The following is an 18,701-nucleotide window of genomic DNA, read 5'->3' as shown; positions in this document are numbered from 1 at the left end:
TAGGCGTACTGGGGGTTGGCGTGCAGGAGGTCCACCCTCTAGACCAGGGGGTCCATTTTATGGGCCCTCACGTGCTTTCGCAGTAAGACTGGCCCCGGAGAGGTCAGCCAGGTTGGTAGAGTGGTTCCCGTAGTCGACTTCCTGGGGAAAACAGACATTCGTTCATGGGGGGTGGCGTTAATGGCAGTGCAAAGTAGTGACCGGATGGAATGCAGCGCTGCCGGGAGGACTTCCTGCCAGCAGGAGGTTGGGAGGCCCTTAGACTTTAAGGCTAAGAGGACGGCCTTCCATACCGTCGCGTTCTCTCTTTCCACCTGGCCGTTCCCTCGGGGGTTGTAGCTGGTGGTCCTGCTTGCGGCAATACCTCTCGCTAGTAGGAACTGACGGAGTTCCTCGCTCATGAAGGAGGAGCCCCGGTCACTATATATATAGTTTGGGAACCCAAACAAGGCGAAGAGGTCGTTCAGGCATTTAATGACCGTGGTACTGGTCATGTCTGGGCAGGGGAAGGCAAAAGGGAAACGGGAGTACTCATCAACAATGTTGAGGAAGTACACATTACGGTCAGAGGACGGGAGGGGCCCCTTAAAGTCGATGCTCAGGCGCTCGAAGGGGCGGGTGGCCTTGATCAGGCTTTCTCTGTCCGGCCTAAAGAAGTGCGGTTTGCACTCGGCACAGGTCTGGCAGTTCCTGGTCATGGTCCTGACCTCCTCGATGGAGTAGGGCAGGTTGCGGGCCTTAATGAAGTGGTAAAGTCTGGTGACCCCGGGGTGGCAGAGGTCGTTGTGGAGGGTCTGAAGTCTATCACTTTGCGCGCTGGCGCATGTAATTCGTGACAGAGCATCAGGGGGTTCGTTCAGCTTACCTGGCCGGTACAAGATATCATAATCATAGGTGGAGAGCTCGATTCTCCACCTCAAGATCTTGTCATTCTTGATTTTGCCCCTCAGCTTGTTATTAAACATAAAAGCGACCGAACGCTGGTCGGTGAGGAGGGTAAATCGTTTGCCTGCCAGGTAATGCCTCCAGCGTCGTACCGCCTCCACAATCGCCTGGGCCTCCTTCTCGACCGACGAGTGTCGGATCTCAGGGCCCTGTAGGGTCCTTGAGAAGAAGGCCACTGGTCTCCCCTCCTGGTTAAGGGTAGCGGCTAGGGCGAAGTCGGATGCATCGCTCTCCACTTGGAAGGGGATGGACTCATCTACTGCGTGCATTGTGGCCTTGGCAATGTCTCCCTTAATGAGAGAGAAGGCTGCGCACGCTTCCTCCGTAAGGGGGAAGGATGTGGACTTCATGAGGGGTCTGGCTTTGTCTGCATAATTGGGCACCCATTGGGCATAGTAGGCGAAGAGCCCCAGGGTTCTCTTCAGAGCCTTTGGACAGTGGGGGAGGGGTAGCTCCATGAGGGGACGCATTCTTTCGGGGTCGGGGCCGATGACTCCGTTCTCTACTACACAGCCGAGGATGGCAAGGCGCGAGGTGTTAAACACACATTTCTCCTTATTGTAGGTGAGGTTCAGCCGTTGGGCCGTACGGAGGAATCTCTCCAGATTAACGTCATGGTCCTGCCGGTCGTGGCCGCAGATGGTGACGTTATCTAGGTAGGGGAACGTGGCGTGCAGCCCGTTCTGGTCAACCATCCGGTCCATCTCCCTTTGGAAGACCGAAACCCCATTGGTGACGCCGAAGGGAACCCTAAGGAAGTGGTAGAGGCGGCCATTTGCCTCGAAGGCGGTATACTGGCGGTCCTCAGGGCGGATAGGGAGTTGGTGATAGGCCGACTTAAGGTCAATGGTAGAGAATACTCGGTATTGTGCGATCTGATTGACCATATCAGATATGCGGGGAAGGGGGTATGCGTCCAGCTGGGTGTACCTGTTTATGGTCTGGCTGTAGTCGATGACCAGGCGGTTTTTATTGCCGGTCTTAACGACCACGACCTGGGCACGCCAGGGGCTGGTGCTCCCTTCGATGATGCCCTCCTTCAGGAGACGCTGCACCTCAGAGCTAATGAAAGCTCTGTCCCCGGCGCTGTACCGCCTGCTCTTGGTAGCGACGGGTTTGCAGTCGGGGGTGAGGTTAGCGAACAGGGAAGGTGGCGGGACCTTGAGGGTGGATAGGCCGCAGGTGTTACGCGGTGGGCGGTTTAAAATCTGCTGGTTGTCGACTGTGAGTGGGGGGAGGGGTCCGCCGTATGCTAGCGTGACGCTTTGGAGGTGGGATTGGAAGTCTAGCCCTAGTAGGACGGCAGCGCATAGCTGGGGCAGGACGAGAAGTTTAAAATTTTTATACTCCGTACCCTTAACCGACAGGGTCACAACACAGTAGCCGCTGATGTCTGTGGCGTGGGACCTCGATGCCATCGAGATCCGGTTGCGCGTTGGCTGGACAGGGAGGGAGTAGTGGCTCACCGTGTCTGGGTGGATGAAACTCTCCGTGCTTCCGCTGTCGAACAGGCAGGTCGTGGCGTGGCCGTTTACTTTGATGTCCATCATGGACTTGGACAGGTGATGCGGGCGGGCTTGGTCCAGTGTGACGGAGGCTAGTGTATAGCTGAGCGAGTTGCTGTAGTCTGCGGGTGAGGCGGTAGTCGGGTCTAGAGGCACGGTGGCGGTCGAGCGTGGTGGGTAAAATGGCGTCTCCCACGAGGTTGGACAAAATGGTGGAGAAGATGGCTGCCCCCGTAACTCACATGAGGCACTGCTGGTGTCGGTTGCCTGGATCAAAGATGGCCGCCCCCATGACTCACATGTGGGGATGCTGGCCTCTGTTGCCTTGATGGAAGATGGCCGCCCCCACAGCTCGCATGAGGCACTGCTGGCCTCTGTTGATCCCCCTCTGCAGGCCTTTGCAAAGTGACCTTTCTTCAAGCAGGTCGAGCAGGTCGCGTTTTTGGCAGGGCAGCGCGACCTCGGGTGTTTCGCCTGGCCGCAGAAGAAGCAGCCGGCGGCCCGATCGCGGGGGTCCGATGTCGGAGCCGGTACCGGGGGTGGCGGTCTCGATCGGGTCCGGGACGCCGATGCTGAGGTAGGTCCCAGGGGGGTTGCTGCGGGGGGTATTGCGGTCGGGGTCGGTCCCATGTCCCAGGGTCGCGAGTTACAGTACCTTGAGTATGCCTCGAGGTCCCGATGGGCCACTTCTAGAGAGCGAGCGAGGGCTGCAGCTTTGTCCAGGTCGAGGTCCTTTGCTTCCAGTAGTCTTTGCCGTGAGTAGTCAGACCGCAGGCCTTTCACGAAGGCATCGCGGACATTGTCTTCAGTATTTTCTGCCGCCGTTACCGCTTTAAAGTTACAGTCTCTGCCGAGTGCTTGTAGCACCCGTAAAAATTCATCCACGGGCTCTCCTGGCTGTTGCGGGCGGGATCTTAGGAGGTGTCTGGCATACATGGAATTTACCGGGCTCTGGTACTGTCTTTTCAGCCGGTTGATGGCGTCCTCGTATGTTTTAAGGTCCCGGATGAGTGCGAATACTTTAGGGCTCACTTGGGCGGTCAGAACACTTAGCTTGGATCTCTGAGACACGCCGGATTCTCCCAGGTAGGACTCGAAACAGCTCAGCCAGTGTTCGAAGTCGAGGGCTGAGTTTGATGCCTGTGGGTTTAGATCCAGGTACGGTGGTCTGAGGGCTCGCAGCCAGGCCGGCTGCTGTGGCTGTTGTAGCTCGGCGTCTGGCTGGTCGTTTTGCTGCTCGCTTTGCTGCTCAGGGAACGACATTTTAAAATTTAGCCAATAAAATTGATATACCTATCAATTCATCCAATGAAAAGCGACGAGTTAAGAAAGTAACTATAGGTTTTTATTGGCTAAATAACAGAGCCCACCCTCGTGGGTGATCGGATCCAACAAGGAGGAATACCAGCCAGTCGACCACCTTTATACCTGGGCAGGTAGGTGGAGCCATGGGCGGAGTCAGCAGTGGTCAGCCCAGGTATAACAGTGTGACAAGAGGCGACCTCATATAGTGATACAACAGTGTGAACAGTGATAACCATAGAGTAACGATATAACAATGATAACTATAGTGTAACGATAGTGAACGATAAAAGTGGTTTACCACAATTGGCATTCCATACAGGCACTGAAGATGGAGGCCAAAAAGGATGACGACGTCACACCTGGACGACTGTCAAAAATGCTAACTGACGCAAAAGAAGTGTTCCAGGAGGGACTAGGAACACTAAAAGGAATAACAGCAACAATTAAAATAGAGGATAATGCAAGCCCAAAGTTTCTGAAGGCCAGACCAGTGCCTTATGCGATCAGACCAGCAGTTGAAGCAGAGCTGGAAGGGTTGGAACGTTCAGGAGCACTGTCCAAAGTGGACTGGAGCGAGTGGGCTACACCCATCGTCCCTGTAATGAAGAGGTCATTGAGTAATACGCCTGGGGAACCAAAGAAGGTCCGCATCTGTGGGGATTTTAAGGTGACAGTGAACCCAGTCCTTCACACGGTGCAATATCCGCTTCCACGAATTGAGGATATTTTCGCCTCACTATCTGGTGGTAAACGCTTCACCAAAATTGATCTAGCCCAGGCGTACTTGCAAATGGAGGTAGAAGAAGCTTCGAAACATTACCTTACGATCAACACCCATAAAGGTCTCTATCAATACAACCGGCTGGTGTTTGGAGTAGCATCGGCTCCGGCTATCTGGCAAAGGGCGATGGATCAGGTCCTGCAAGGGATTCCAGGGACCCAGTATTATTTGGACGACATCTTGGTCACGGGCGAAAATGACGGTGATCACTTCGCTAACTTGGAGAAGGTGCTCGCCAGATTAAAGGAATATGGGCTACGAGCTAATCGCCACAAGTGCGAGTTTTTCCAGAAACAGATCTCGTATTGCGGCCACGTCATCGATGAAGAGGGGTTACATAAGATTGAGGCAGTAGTCAAGGCTCCAGCACCGGAAAATGTGTCACAACTGAGGTCGTTCCTCGGGCTGGTAAACTATTGCCACAAGTTCTTACCAAATTTGTCTATGGTACTACACCCGCTGAACACCCTACTGCAAACAGGGGTACCATGGAAGTGGGATGATGAACGTAGACGAGCTTTCCAGAAGTGTAAAGAATTGATCACATCAAAAGAGGTGTTGGCCCATTTCAACCCAGCACTACCAATTCGTTTGGCATGTGATGCATCACCCTACGGCATTGGAGCGGTGCTGTCGCACAAATTCCCAGACGGGTTGGAGAGGCCAGTGGCCTTTGCTTCTCGGTCACTAACCTCAGCCAAGCGCAACTACGCCCAGATTGACAGGGAGGCCCTCAGCCTAGTATGGGGAGTAAAAAAATTCAACCATTATCTGCATGGGAAAAAGTTCACCTTGCTGATTGACCACCAACCATTTGTCTCCATCTTTAATCCTAAGAAGGGCGTGCCAGTAATGACTGCACAGCGGTTACAAAGATGGTCCCTGTTTCTAGGGGCGAATCAATATGAAATAGAATATAAAGGCACGAAACAGCATGGGAACGCTGATGGGCTATCGCGCCTGCCACTGCCTATGGTGGAGGAAGCACCAGCAGTGGACCCTATCGAGATATTTTATTCGTCGATAATTGAACGATTGCCAGTAACAAATGCGGATATAGAGAAGGAGACCCGTAATGATCCGACGCTGTCACGGGTATATGAATTGACGGTGAGGGGATGGCCAACACATGGCGACTCACTGTTGCCAGCATTCTCATCCAGAAGAGAACAGCTGTCAGTATGCCAGGGGACAGTGATGTGTGGATTCAGAGTGGTGATTCCACCCAAGTTAAGGGAGAGAGTGCTAAAGGAGCTACATGAAGGTCATCTGGGGGGAGTGAAAATGAAAAGCCTTGCTAGGGCTTATGTGTGGTGGCCGGGAATCGATCAACAAATCGAAGACCTAACTAAGAGCTGCTTAGGATGCCAGAAGGTCCAAAATGCACCACCACATGCCCCTCTACACCCATGGGAGTGGCCCTCCTCTCCATGGCAACGGGTGCACATTGATTTCGCTGGTCCATTCATGGACTCAATGTTCTTAATAGCAGTGGATGCTCATTCAAAGTGGCCTGAGGTGATAAAGATGTCTTCAACCACTACAGAGAAAACGATTGCAGTCCTACGGACCATATTTGCCAGAAACGGTTTGCCAGAGCAGATCTGCTCTGATAATGGACCACAGTTTGTGTCTGACAAGTTCCAAAAATTCATGAAAAGGAATGGGGTAAGGCATTACACATCCGCCCCGTATCATCCAGCCACCAATGGATTGGCTGAGAGGTTCGTACAAACCTTTAAGAAGGCGATAAAGGCCATGTGCGACGAGGAAATTCCACTACAGCATAAGATGGACAATTTCTTATTAGCCTACCAAAACGCGACACATGCAGTTACCAACCAGACCCCGGCCATGATGTTCTTTAACCGAAGGTTGAGATCTCGTCTGGACTTGCTCAGACCAAATGTGCGAAGAAATGTTGAGGACAAACAATTCCAGCACATCAACGAGAAGCCGACAAGGAGCTTCAATGTAGGGCAACCAGTCTTGGCCTGTGACTATCGAACAGAGAAGTGGCAACCCGGAACGATATGTACAAGGCAGGGGCCATTAATGTACACAGTGGATGTCGGGGAGAACATTGTGAGACGCCACGTCGATCAGATCTTAGCGTCACAGGAAGGCGTCAACCCCATGTCTCAAGTACCTGGGGATGAACCCGACATACTGGTAGCATCTACTTCAGACCCAGTAGCAGTGGAAACCGATGAACTACCCGATGAAAAGGGGTCAGAATCGCCTCTGCACCAAGAACAAGAACCTCCGGAAAGGCGCTATCCCGAAAGGGTCAGGAAGCCGCCCCAAAGACTGAATCTATAAATGGACTTTTGTTATTAAATGTACATGTAAAAATGTAATTGTTATTTGAATATTAAGGGGGTATTATTAATCTAAAAAGGGAGGAATTGTAGTGTATGTGCTTTAAGTCAGAACTACTTTTTACAGCTCCTGTATACTGTAGCACCGGCAGTAACCACACCGGTATATAAGCTGTGCGCATGCCTCTGTACCCCAGTCTAGAGATGACCCTCCTCCAGTAAAGACCTGTTGTTTGTTTATGTACAGGATCCGTGTAATTATTTATCCACTGAACCACGGATCTAACAGGGTGGATAAAGGGGAACCAGTGAATGTAGTGTATTTGGACTTCCAAAAGGCATTTGACAAGGTGCCACACAAAAGATTACTGATCAATATAAAAAATCACGGGATTGGGGGTAATATACTAGCATGGGTGGAAGATTGGCTATCTAATAGAAAACAAAGAGTTGGGATAAATGGTTCGTTCTCGGGCTGGCAATCAGTAACTAGTGGTGTTCCGCAGGGGTCAGTGCTGGAACCGCAACTCTTTACAATCTATATTAATGATTTGGAGGAAGGGACCGAGTGCAACATATCCAAGTTTGCCGACGATACAAAGTTGGGAGGGAAAGCAGTGAGTGAGGAGGACATAAAAAACCTGCAAAAGGACATAGACAGGCTAAGTGAGTGGGCAGAGATTTGGCAGATGGAATATAATATTGGAAAGTGTGAGGCTATGCACTTTGGCAGAAAAAATCAAAGAGCAAGTTATTATCTAAATGGAGAAAAACTGCAAAGTGCTACAGTACAAAGGGATCTGGGGGTCCTGGTGCATGAAACACAAAAAGTTAGTATGCAGGTGCAGCAGGTGATCAGAAAGGCCAATGGAATCTTGGCTTTTATTGCAAGGGGGATGGAGTATAAAAACAGGGAAGTCTTGCTGCAGTTATACAGGGTATTGGTGAGGCCACACCTGGAATACTGCGTGCAGTTTTGGTTTCCATATTTAAGAAAAGATATACTTGCTCTCGAGGCGGTTCAGAGAAGGTTCACTCGGTTGATTCCGGAGATGAGGGGGTTGACGTATGAGGAAAGGTTGAGTAGGTTGGGCCTCTACTCATTGGCGTTCAGAAGAATGAGAGGCGATCTTATCAAAACATATAAGATTGTGAGGGGGATTGATCGGGTGGATGCGGTGAGGATGTTTCCACTGATGGGTGAGACTAGAACTAGGGGGCATAGTCTTAGAATAAGGGGCTGCCCTTTCAAAACTGAGATGAGGAGAAACTTCTTCACTCAGAGGGTGGTAAATCTATGGAATTTGCTACCCCAGAGAGCTGTGGAAGCTGCAACATTAAATAAATTTAAAATGGAGATAGACAGTTTCCTAGCAGATAAGGGAATTAGGGGTTACAGGGAGAGGGCAGGGAAGTGGACGTGAGTCTAGGTTCGGATCAGCCATGATCCTATTGAATGGCGGAGCAGGCCCGAGGGGCCGTATGGCCTACTCCTGCTCCTACTTCTTATGTTCTTATTATGTTCTTATGACTCTTAATCCCCTCAGAGAAATCACGGATGGGCAATAAATACTACTTTGCCAACTCCCAAGAACAAATAATTAAAAAATTGGCCACACCTAGCAAGATGCCACTAACCGTATTTGCAGTCATTGTTGCACCAATCTGAAAAGTGGCTGTGGGGAAGTGTCTTGATACAATCCCAAGTCAGCAGAGCCAGATGCAGGGATGTGCCATCTGCTGTAATGACATCTGCTGCTAACATGCTCCATTGGGCAGGAACGGCCAGTGATAGAACCAGTCAGCTGGGGTCTCCAGCCTGTGCACGGGCTTTCCTTTCCCTTTATCCCCTGATCATTTAGCCTTGAACAAAGCTACTAATGGATTGAGATAAATTCTGAGCCTTTCAGAAATGTTGTGTTCCCCTCAACCTGGCAATCACTTTTAATTGTCCCCATCTCTTTAAACTTCACTTACATGCAATTTTCCATTCCCACTACTGTATTACCACACTTGAGCTGGCCTGTACCTGGATTTGTGACTAATACGCAAATGAACTAAACCAGGAAGCTTGTGTGCTATCAACAGGTTACAGTTGAAATTTTCCTCAACGGCACGATCGCCACCAGAACAGACTCAAGGTGGGACTTCCACCCATTGGTCCAACCCTGCCAGGACCCCATCCCATTTTCCTTGGCCAGGGTCAATTAAGTATTCCTGGCCAGCTGTGAGCGCTAATTGCACGCTCCAACGGAAGTGCAGCTCTGTGGGGAGGGGAAGCACCTGCTGCTGCAATGGGTCACTTGCTGTGGCAGCTGAAATGGACAGGGCAAAACCTCTAGGGAGTGGAAGCCTTCAAAATCTGCAGCGCGAATACCTGGCTCTGCATGAGCCCAACCATATATCATAGGCTGTTAGAGAGGCAGGAAGAAGTAGGAGTGTCTAGATCCCTCCAGCTGCTCCATGACCTGCCTTTGGAACTTTGTCTGCCTGTCACTGGCTGACACAGTGCCCCATAGGAAAATAGAAATAGGAACAGGAGTAGGCCATTCAGCCCCTCGAACCTATTCCGCCATTCAATTAGCTCACGGCTGATCTGTATCTTAACTCCATTTACCCGCCTTGGTTCCATAATCCTTAATACCCCTGTCTAACTAAAATCTATCAACTTCAGTTTTGACATTTTCAATTGAACCCCAGCCTCAACAGCTTTGATGGGGAGAGTGTTCCAGATTTCCACTACCCTTTGTGCCTCCTGACATCACCCCGAACAGCCTAGCTCTAACTTTAAGGCCCTCCTCCCTTGTTCTGGACTCCCCCGCCAGAGGAAATGGTTTCCCTTTATCTATTGTATCAATTCCTTCAATCATCTTAAAAACCTCAATTAACAGCCCTATGCCTCCTCCTTGCAGGAGCTCCCTCCAACTAGCCGAGCCGAAGCACCAAGAGAATGAAATCCACCAGACAGCTAAGGTCAGTCTATTGCCATCATTTGCATGAGCAGAGAGGAAAAATGGCAGACAGATCATTTGCCCACAAGGGGCCGTGAGGAAAATGCGTGCGGCTATTTCCGGTGTAGAAATTTGTCATAAGGCTCCTCAGCCAATTCGCCCACAGTTTAATACCCTAGGAGCGCCCAAAAATGGGGACAAGAATTCCAGTTTAGCATTCAGGCAGATTTAGCTCCATCTTCTAATCTTTTAGACAAAACTTGCATTGGATGTTGAAAATCGGCCCCCATATCTGTAGATATTTATGGGGGGGGCGGGGGGGGAAATCGTACTTTGTGGTATTAGCGTGCAATTGCATTAAGTCATTGGTATGAAATTCCTCTGCCCCCTATCATAATGGAGGTGTTAAATCATGCATTTTTTAAAAATTGGTTTATGGGATCAGGGCGTCGCTGGTAATGCCAGCATTTATTGCCCATCCCTAGTTGCCCTTGAGAAGGTGGTGGTGAGCCGCCTTCTTGAAACGCTGCAGTCCGTGTGGTGAAGGTACTCCCACAGTGCTGTTAGGGAAGGAGTTCCAGAATTTTGACCCAGTGACGATGAAGGATCTGTGATATATTTCTAAGTCAGGATGGTGTGTGACTTGGAGGGGAACTTGGAGGTGGTGGTGTTCCCATGTGCCTGCTGCCCTTGTCCTTCTAGGTGGAAGAGGTCACGGTTTGGGAGGTGCTGCCGAAGAAGCCTTGGCGAATTGCTGCAGTGCATCTTGTAGATGGTACACACTGCAGCCACGGTACACCGGTGGTGGAGGGAGTGAGTGTTTAAGGTGGTGGATGGGGTGCCAATCAAGCAGGCTGCTTTGTCCTGGATGGCATCGAGCTTCTTGAGTGTTGTTGGAGCTGCACTCATCCAGGCAAGTGGAGAGTATTCCATCACTCCTTACTTGTGCCTTGTAGATGGTGGTAAGACTTTGGGGAGTCAGGAGGTGAGACACTCGCCGCAGAATACCTAGCCTCTGACCTGCTCTTGTTGCCACAGTATTTATGTGGCTGGTCCAGTTAAGTTTCTGGTTAATGGTGGCCCCCAGAATGTTGCTAGTGGGGGATTCAGCGATGGTAATGCTATTGAATGTCAAGGGGCGGTGATTAGACTCTCGCTTGTTGGAGATAGTCATTGCCTGGCGCTTCTGTGGTGCGAATGTTACCTGCCACTTATCAGCCCAAGCCTGAACGTTGCATGTGGGCATGGACTACTTCATTATCTGTGGAGTTGTGAATAGCACTGAACACTGTGCAGTCATCAGTGAACATCCTCATTTCTGACCTTATGTTGGAGGGAAGGTCACTGATGAAGCAGCTGAAGATGGTTGGGCCTAGGACACTGTCCTGAGGAACTCCTGCAGCGATGTCCTGGGGCTGTGATGATTGACCTTCAATCACCACAACCATCTTCCTTTGTGCTAGGTATGACTCCAGCCAGTGGAGCGTTTTCCACCTGATTCCCATTGACTTCAGTTTTACTAGGGCTCCTTGATGCCAGGCTCGGTCAAATGCTGCCTTGATGTCAAGGGCAGTCACTCTCACCTCACCTCTGGAATTCAGCTCCTTTGACCATGTTTGAACCAAGGCTGTAATGAGCTCGGGAGCCGAATGGTCTTGGCGAAACCCAAACTGGGCATCAGTGAGCAGGGTATTGGTGAGTAAGTGCCGCTTGATAGCACTGTCGATGACACCTTCCATCACTTTACTGATGATTGAGAGTGGACTGATGGGGCGGTAATTGGCCGGGTTGGATTTGTCCTGCTTTTTGTGGACAGGGCATACCTGGGCAGTTTTCCACATTGTCGGATAGATGCCAGTGTTGTAGCTGTACTGGAACAGCTTGGCTAGAGGTGCGGCTAGTTCTGGAGCACAAGTCTTCAGCACGATAGCCGGGATGTTGTCGGGGCCCACAGCCTTTGCTGCATCCAGTGCGCTCAGCCATTTCTTGATATCACGTGGAGTGAATCGAATTGGCTGAAGAATGGCTTCTGTGATTGTGGGGACCTCGGGAGTAGGCCGATATGGATCATCCACTCGGCCCTTCTGGCTGAAGTTGGTTGCAAACACTTCAGCTTTGTCTTTTGCACTCATGTGCTGGGCTACACTGTAGTGTCCGTGTGTAGATAAAGACACTGAAGACAGGAGTTGGTTCATAGGTATTTACTAAGCAAGTCTGGGGGGGGTTCCACAATACACAGGCTTATATAGCCCAAGTGGCAATTACCGGCATTACGCACACCTGGGGCTCTTAAAGGCACATACACCACAATTCCTCCCCTTCTAGCTAACTAGTACATCATATTTTAAGTAATTATTAATTACATGTTATATGCAAAATAATATACATTGCTGTATTAATTAATTATAAGTTAGTCTCTCAGGAGGCATCCTGACTCGGTCCGGATAATGCCTCGGGGGTGTAGTAGTTTCTGGTGGTGTAGTAGGTTCTTCTGGCAAGGCTGATTCGGCTTGAAGGCCAGTGTCGGGTTCATCGGGCTCCAGTATCACCGGATCGGAGGTAGATATGGGTATCTCTACTTCATCGTTAGATGTATAGAGTGGTGGTGTAGGTTGTCCCTTTTCGGATGACTTGATGATTTGGTCAGCATGGCGCCTTATTATGCTGTCTCCGATGTCCACGGTATACATCAGTGGTCCTAATCGTGTGCAGATAGTTCCAGGCTGCCATTTCTCGGTACGGTAGTCCCGGGCCAAAACCGGTTGGCCTATCTGGAAGGCCCTAGTTGGCCTTTCATTCATGCCCTGAAACTGCCGGTTCTCCACGTCCCTTCGGATGTTGGGCTTGACCAAATCCAGCCGGCATCTTAGGTTTCTATTGTAGAACATCATGGCAGGAGTTTGGTTAGTAACCATATGCGTTGCATTCCTATATGCAAATAAGAAGTTATCCACCTTGTGCTGAAGTTTTATGTCTTCATTACCCATGGCCTTGATGGCCTTCTTGAAGGTCTGGACAAACCTTTCAGCCAATCCATTGGTGGCGGGATGGTATGGGGCGGACGTGTAGTGCTTTACCCCATTGTTCTTCAAGAACTTTCTGAATTCTTCGGACACAAATTGTGGTCCATTATCAGAACATATCTGCTCCGGCAGCCCATTCCTGGCAAATATGGTCCTTAATACTGTGATGGTTTTTTCCGTGGTGGTGGAGGACATCTTTATTACCTCCGGCCACTTGGAGTGTGCATCAACCGCGATTAAGAACATGGAGTCCATAAATGGACCAGCAAAGTCGATGTGCACCCTTTGCCAGGGAGATGAGGGCCACTCCCATGGATGTAGAGGGGCCTGTGGCGGAGCATTTTGGACCTTCTGGCATCCTAGGCAGCTCTTGGTCATGTCTTCGATGTCTCCATCGATACCTGGCCACCATACAAACGCCCTAGCTAGGTTCTTCATTTTCACTCCACCCAGATGCCCCTCGTGAAGCTCCTTTAGCACTTTATCCTGGAGTTTGGGTGGAATCACCGCTCTGGATCCACACATCAAGGTTCCTCGGCACACTGACAGCTGTTCTCTTCTTTGCGAGAATGCTGGCAACAGTGGTTCGCCATGTGCTGGCCATCCCTTCACTGTTAAATCGTAGACCCGTGAGAGAGTAGGGTCATTTCTTGTCTCCCTTTCAATGGCAGAATTTGTCACCGGTAGACATTCCACTATGGTAGAGTGGAATATCTCTACTGGGTCTACTGTAGGTGCCTCTTCTATCATTGGCAACGGTAGGCGTGATAAACCGTCAGCATTCCCATGCTGTTTTGACCCTTTGTATTCAATGTTGTATTGGTGTGCCCCTAGAAAAAGGGACCACCTCTGTAGTCTTTGTGCCGTCATAATGGGGACACCTTTTTTAGGGTTGAATATGGAGATGAGGGGTTGATGGTCAGTCAGCAAGGTAAATTTTTGTCCGTGTAGGTAATGGTTGAATTTCTTCACTCCCCATACCAGGCTGAGTGCTTCCCTGTCTATCTGGGCATAGTTACGCTCAGCTGAGTTCAATGAGCGTGACGCAAAAGCTATCGGCCGTTCCGAGCCATCGGGGAATCTATGGGACAATACCGCTCCTATGCCGTAAGGGGATGCATCGCACACCAGTCTGATTGGTAGTGATGGGTTGCAATGAGCCAAAATTTTCTCGGATGTGATTAAGTCTTTACATTTATGGAAGGCACGTTTACAGTCTTCGTTCCATTTCCAAATCACTCCTGTCTGTAGAAGATCATTAAGAGGGTGTAGAATAGTTGATAAGTTCAGTAAAAATTTATGATAGTAATTTATTAATCCCAGGAATGACCTTAATTGTGAAACATTTTCAGGTGCTGGGGCTTTTATAACTGCTTCAATTTCTTCAGGTGACTTATGCAACCCTTCCTTATTAATTATGTGGCCACAATATGATATCTGATTTTGGAAAAATTCGCACTTGGGGCGATTTGCTCGTAGGCCCCGTTCTTTCAGCCTAGTGAGCACCTGCTCCAAATTGGCAAGGTGCTCGTTGTCGTTTTCTCCTGTTATAAGGATGTCGTCTAGGTAGCATTGAGTCCCCGGAATCCCTTGCAGGACATGCTCCATAGCTCTTTGCCAGATAGCTGGAGCTGATGCTATTCCAAAAACCAGTCGATTGTACTGGTACAGGCCTTTGTGTGTGTTTATTGTGAGATACTTTTTAGAGGTCTCCTCAACCTCCATCTGTAGATATGCCTGTGCCAAGTCAATTTTTGTGAAACGTTTCCCTCCGGATAGTGAGGCGAAAATATCTTCTATGGATACTGTACCGTGTGAAGGACCGGGTTTACAGTCACCTTAAAGTCCCCACAGATGCGAATTTTTTTCTGTTCCTCAGAGTTATTTTTCAATGTTTTTTTAATGACTGGAACGATGGGTGTTGCCCATTCGCTCCAATCTATTTTGGATAATACGCCTGCCTTTTCCAAATTCTTCAGCTCTGCCTCGACTGCCGGACGTATTGCGTATGGCACCGGTCTTGCCTTAAAAATTTTTGGAATTGCTGTATCTTCCACTTTTATTGAGGCGGTGATGCCTTGCAAGGTTCCTAGTTTCTCTTGAAACACTTCTTTGGCGTTGGCCAAGATGTCTTTTAATCGTTCAGGTATGATGTCATCATTGTTTTTTTCCTTACTGGTCACCGTCAGTGCCTGAATGGAGTGCCAGTCTAAACGTATCTTCCTTATCCATTCATGTCCCAACAACGGTGGACCACCATCTTGTAGAATGTATAAATACAACTTTTGTATTTCTTTGCCGTTGTATACCACAGGCACCCTTATTTTTCCTTTGGGGTAGACTTTCTGCCCCGTATATGTTTTTAAGATAATGGATGTGTCTTTTAGAGGTATATGCGAAAATAGCCTCTCGTAATCTCGTCGATTTATTACGGTTAGAGCTGATCCTGTATCTAGCTCCATTTTAACTGGGGACCCTGCTATTGTGAGGGTAACCCAAATGGTTTGGTAATCCTCTTTGGCAAGTACATTATGTAATTTGAGACAGCTTAGTCTCTTGTTTCCGGAGTCGCTATCGCTATTCTGGTCTTCGGAGCTATTGTCCGTCATCATTTGTACCTTCCTGTACTTTTCTTTATTGATTTTTTGTTTTCTGTCAGTGGATTTATTTTGTCCAGATTGGCATACCCGTGCAATGTGTCCAATCTTACCACATTGCCTGCATGCTTTGCCCTTGAACCAGCAGTCCCTCTGGTTATGGGTGGATCTGCCGCAGCGATAACATCTTCCGAACTCCTGTGTCATTTTATGGGTGCCGAAGTCCTGTGGCCTTTGCTGTATCTTTGCCACTTCTATTGCACTGAAAGCCTTGTCCAGTGTTAAATCTTTTCCAGAAGATACCTTTTTTTGTGTTTCTACACTTAGGGGATCGCAGATGAATTTGTCTTGCAGAGAATCTGCCAGTCCTGCTTCGAATTGGCAGTGTAGGGTATCAACAATCTCCTCAAAATTCTTGTCCATCGGTTCGGCTGGAGTGATTAAGTTGCGTAACAGCTTGTATGTTTCTGCGCCCATTAGATCCAGAAGCACTGAAGCTTTTTTTCATCTTCTATTCCATTTGCGGTGCAAAACACCTCCACTCTTTCTACATATGTGGTCCAATCCTCCATCTTGTTATCAAAAACATCAATATTGCCAAAGTTAGGCTCTGTTTCATTATCAAAAGCATCAATATTGCCAGACTTAGGCATTTCAAAAAAGATATGGCGCTTCCCGCGCTTTTTTTTTTCTGTAGCAACGATATGGCGCTTCCCGCGCTTTCCCGCCGCTGCTATCGATAACAACGTTGTTTTACTGTGGTTTCCGTTTATCCACTGTTGGAGACTCCTTCCCGACGGAGGTCTAAATGCTGACCTGCTTGCCGCACCGGCCGTCTCCCGAGTGCACCCTCCCAGACCGTTATTGCTTGCCTCCGATTTCGCTGCCTGTCTCAGCTGTAGAGCCCAGGAAGGATTAGCGCAGTACCTGCCACCAGCTTGGCCAGCTGGTGAAACCACAGTTTCTATTACTTCCTTGAGTCTTCTGGACGCTGGAGGAATCGATGCCCTTGAGGTGCTGCCGAATTGCAGGTAAGTCCGTTTCCACTTCGTCGCCACTGTAGTGTCCGTGTGTAGATAAAGACACTGAAGACAGGAGTTGGTTCATAGGTATTTACTAAGCAAATCTGGGGGGGGTTCCTAAAGGATATACACAATACACAGGCTTATATAGCCCAAGTGGCAATTACCGGCATTACGCACACCTGGGGCTCTTAAAGGCACATACACCATAATTGCTCTTAAAGGCACATACACCACAACACTATCATTGAGAATGGGGATATTCATGGAGCCTGCTCCTCCCGTTAGTTGTTTAATGGGCCACCACCATTCAAGACTGGATGCGGCAGGACTGCAGAGCTTTGATCTGATCCATTGATTGTGGGATCGCTTAGTCCTGTCTATAGCATGCTGCTTCCGCTTTTTAGCATGCATGTAGTCCTGTGATGCAGCTTCCCTAGGTTGGCACCTCATTTTTAGGAACATGTTGTGCTACTCCTGGCATGCTCTTCTACACTCGTTGTTGAACCAGGGTTGGTCGCCTGGCTCGGTGGTAATGGTAGAGTGAGGGATATGCCGGGCCATGAGGTTACAGATTGTAGTGGAATACAATTCTGCTGCTGCTGATGGCCCACAGCGTCTCATGGATGCCCAGTTTTGAGCTGCTAGGTTTGTTCTGAATCTATCCCATTTAGCACGGTCGTAGTGCCACTCAATACGATGGAGGGTGTCCTCAGTGTGAAGATGGGATTTCGTCTCCACAATGACTGTGCGGTGGTCACTGCTGCCAATGCTGTCATGGACAGATGCATCTGCGACAGGTAGATTGGTGAGGACGAGGTCGAGTAGGTTTTTCCCTCTTGTTGGTTCACTCACCACCTGTCGCAGGCCCAGACTGGCTGTTATGTCCTTCAGGACTCGGCCAGCTCGGTCAGTAGTGGTGCTACTGAACCACTCTTGGTGATGGACATTGAAGTCCCCCACCCAGAGTACATTCTGTGCCCTTGCTACTCTCAGTGCTTTTTCCAAGTGGTGTTCAACATGGAGGAGTATTGATTCATCAGCTGAGGGAGGGCGGTAGGTGGTAATCAGCAGGAGGTTTCCTTGCCCATGCTTGACCTGAAGCCATGAGTTTCATGGGGTCCAGAGTCAATGTTGAGGACTCCCAGGGCCACTCCTTCCTGACTGTATACCACTGTGCCGGCACCCCTGGTGTGTCTTTCCTGCCGGTGGGACAGGACATACCCAGGGATGCTTATGGAGGAGTTCGGGACATTGACTGAAAGGTGTGATTCTGTGAGTATGACTATGTTAGGCTGTTGCTTGACTAGTTTGTGGGACAGCTCTCCCAATTTTGGCACAAGTCCCTAGATGTTGGTGAGGAGGACTTTGCAGGGTCAACTGGGTTGGGTGTGCCATTGCCGTGTCTGCAGCCGGTGCCGAGGTTGATGCTGGGTGGTCCGTCCGGTTTCATTCTTACTATTTTGTTTCGTAGCTGTTAGTTACAACTGAGTGACTTGCTGGGCCATTTCAGAGGGCAGTTAAGAGTCAACCACATTGCTGTGGGTCTGGAGTCACATAGAGGCCAGACCAGGTAAGGACGGCAGATTTCCTTCCCTAAAGGACATTAGTGAACCAGATGGGTTTTTACAATAATCCGATAGTTTCATGGTCACCATTACTGATAGTAGCTTTTTATTCCAGATTTATTTATTGACTGAATTTAAATTCCCCAGCTGCCATGGTGGGATTTCAACTCACGACTCTGGATCATTAGTCCAGGCCTCTGGATTACTAGCCCAGTGACATTACCACTACGCTACCGCTAGGGTTGCGAAGGGGTGGAAAGTTTCAGGTAAATTTCAGGGAAATTTCCGGAAATTTTCCACGGGAAGTTTAGCTTGGGAATTTTGCCCAAAAAAGCACATGCTAGCATAATATTGTTTTTTTTTGTATTTCTTTCATTTTTTTTCCACAGGTCCTCTTAAAATTACTAACAGCGTTGGAATCTTAATTATTAAGGAATTTCTTAATCAATATATGTTTATCTTCTTACTTGGCTTGTTTTAATAATTACAAGTTTTGTGTATGACTGTGAACAAGTGTGTCCTGATTGGTTGGATGAGTGGATGAGTGATTAGCTCCCTCTATTGGTGATGTAGCATCCTGCGTGCACAGGTCATGCTTCCATCACATGGAGCAACAGGAAAAATTTACCCAACCTGTTGCAATCGTGCTGATTGACCGCAGTTCGACACAGAGACGAATGCCC

Source organism: Somniosus microcephalus, chromosome 24 (assembly GCF_052327205.1).
Source record: "Somniosus microcephalus isolate GS21.2 chromosome 24, FLI_Smic_1.0, whole genome shotgun sequence".
NCBI classification, from domain to species: domain Eukaryota; kingdom Metazoa; phylum Chordata; class Chondrichthyes; order Squaliformes; family Somniosidae; genus Somniosus; species Somniosus microcephalus.
Note: the sequence above shows the minus strand (reverse complement) of the source record.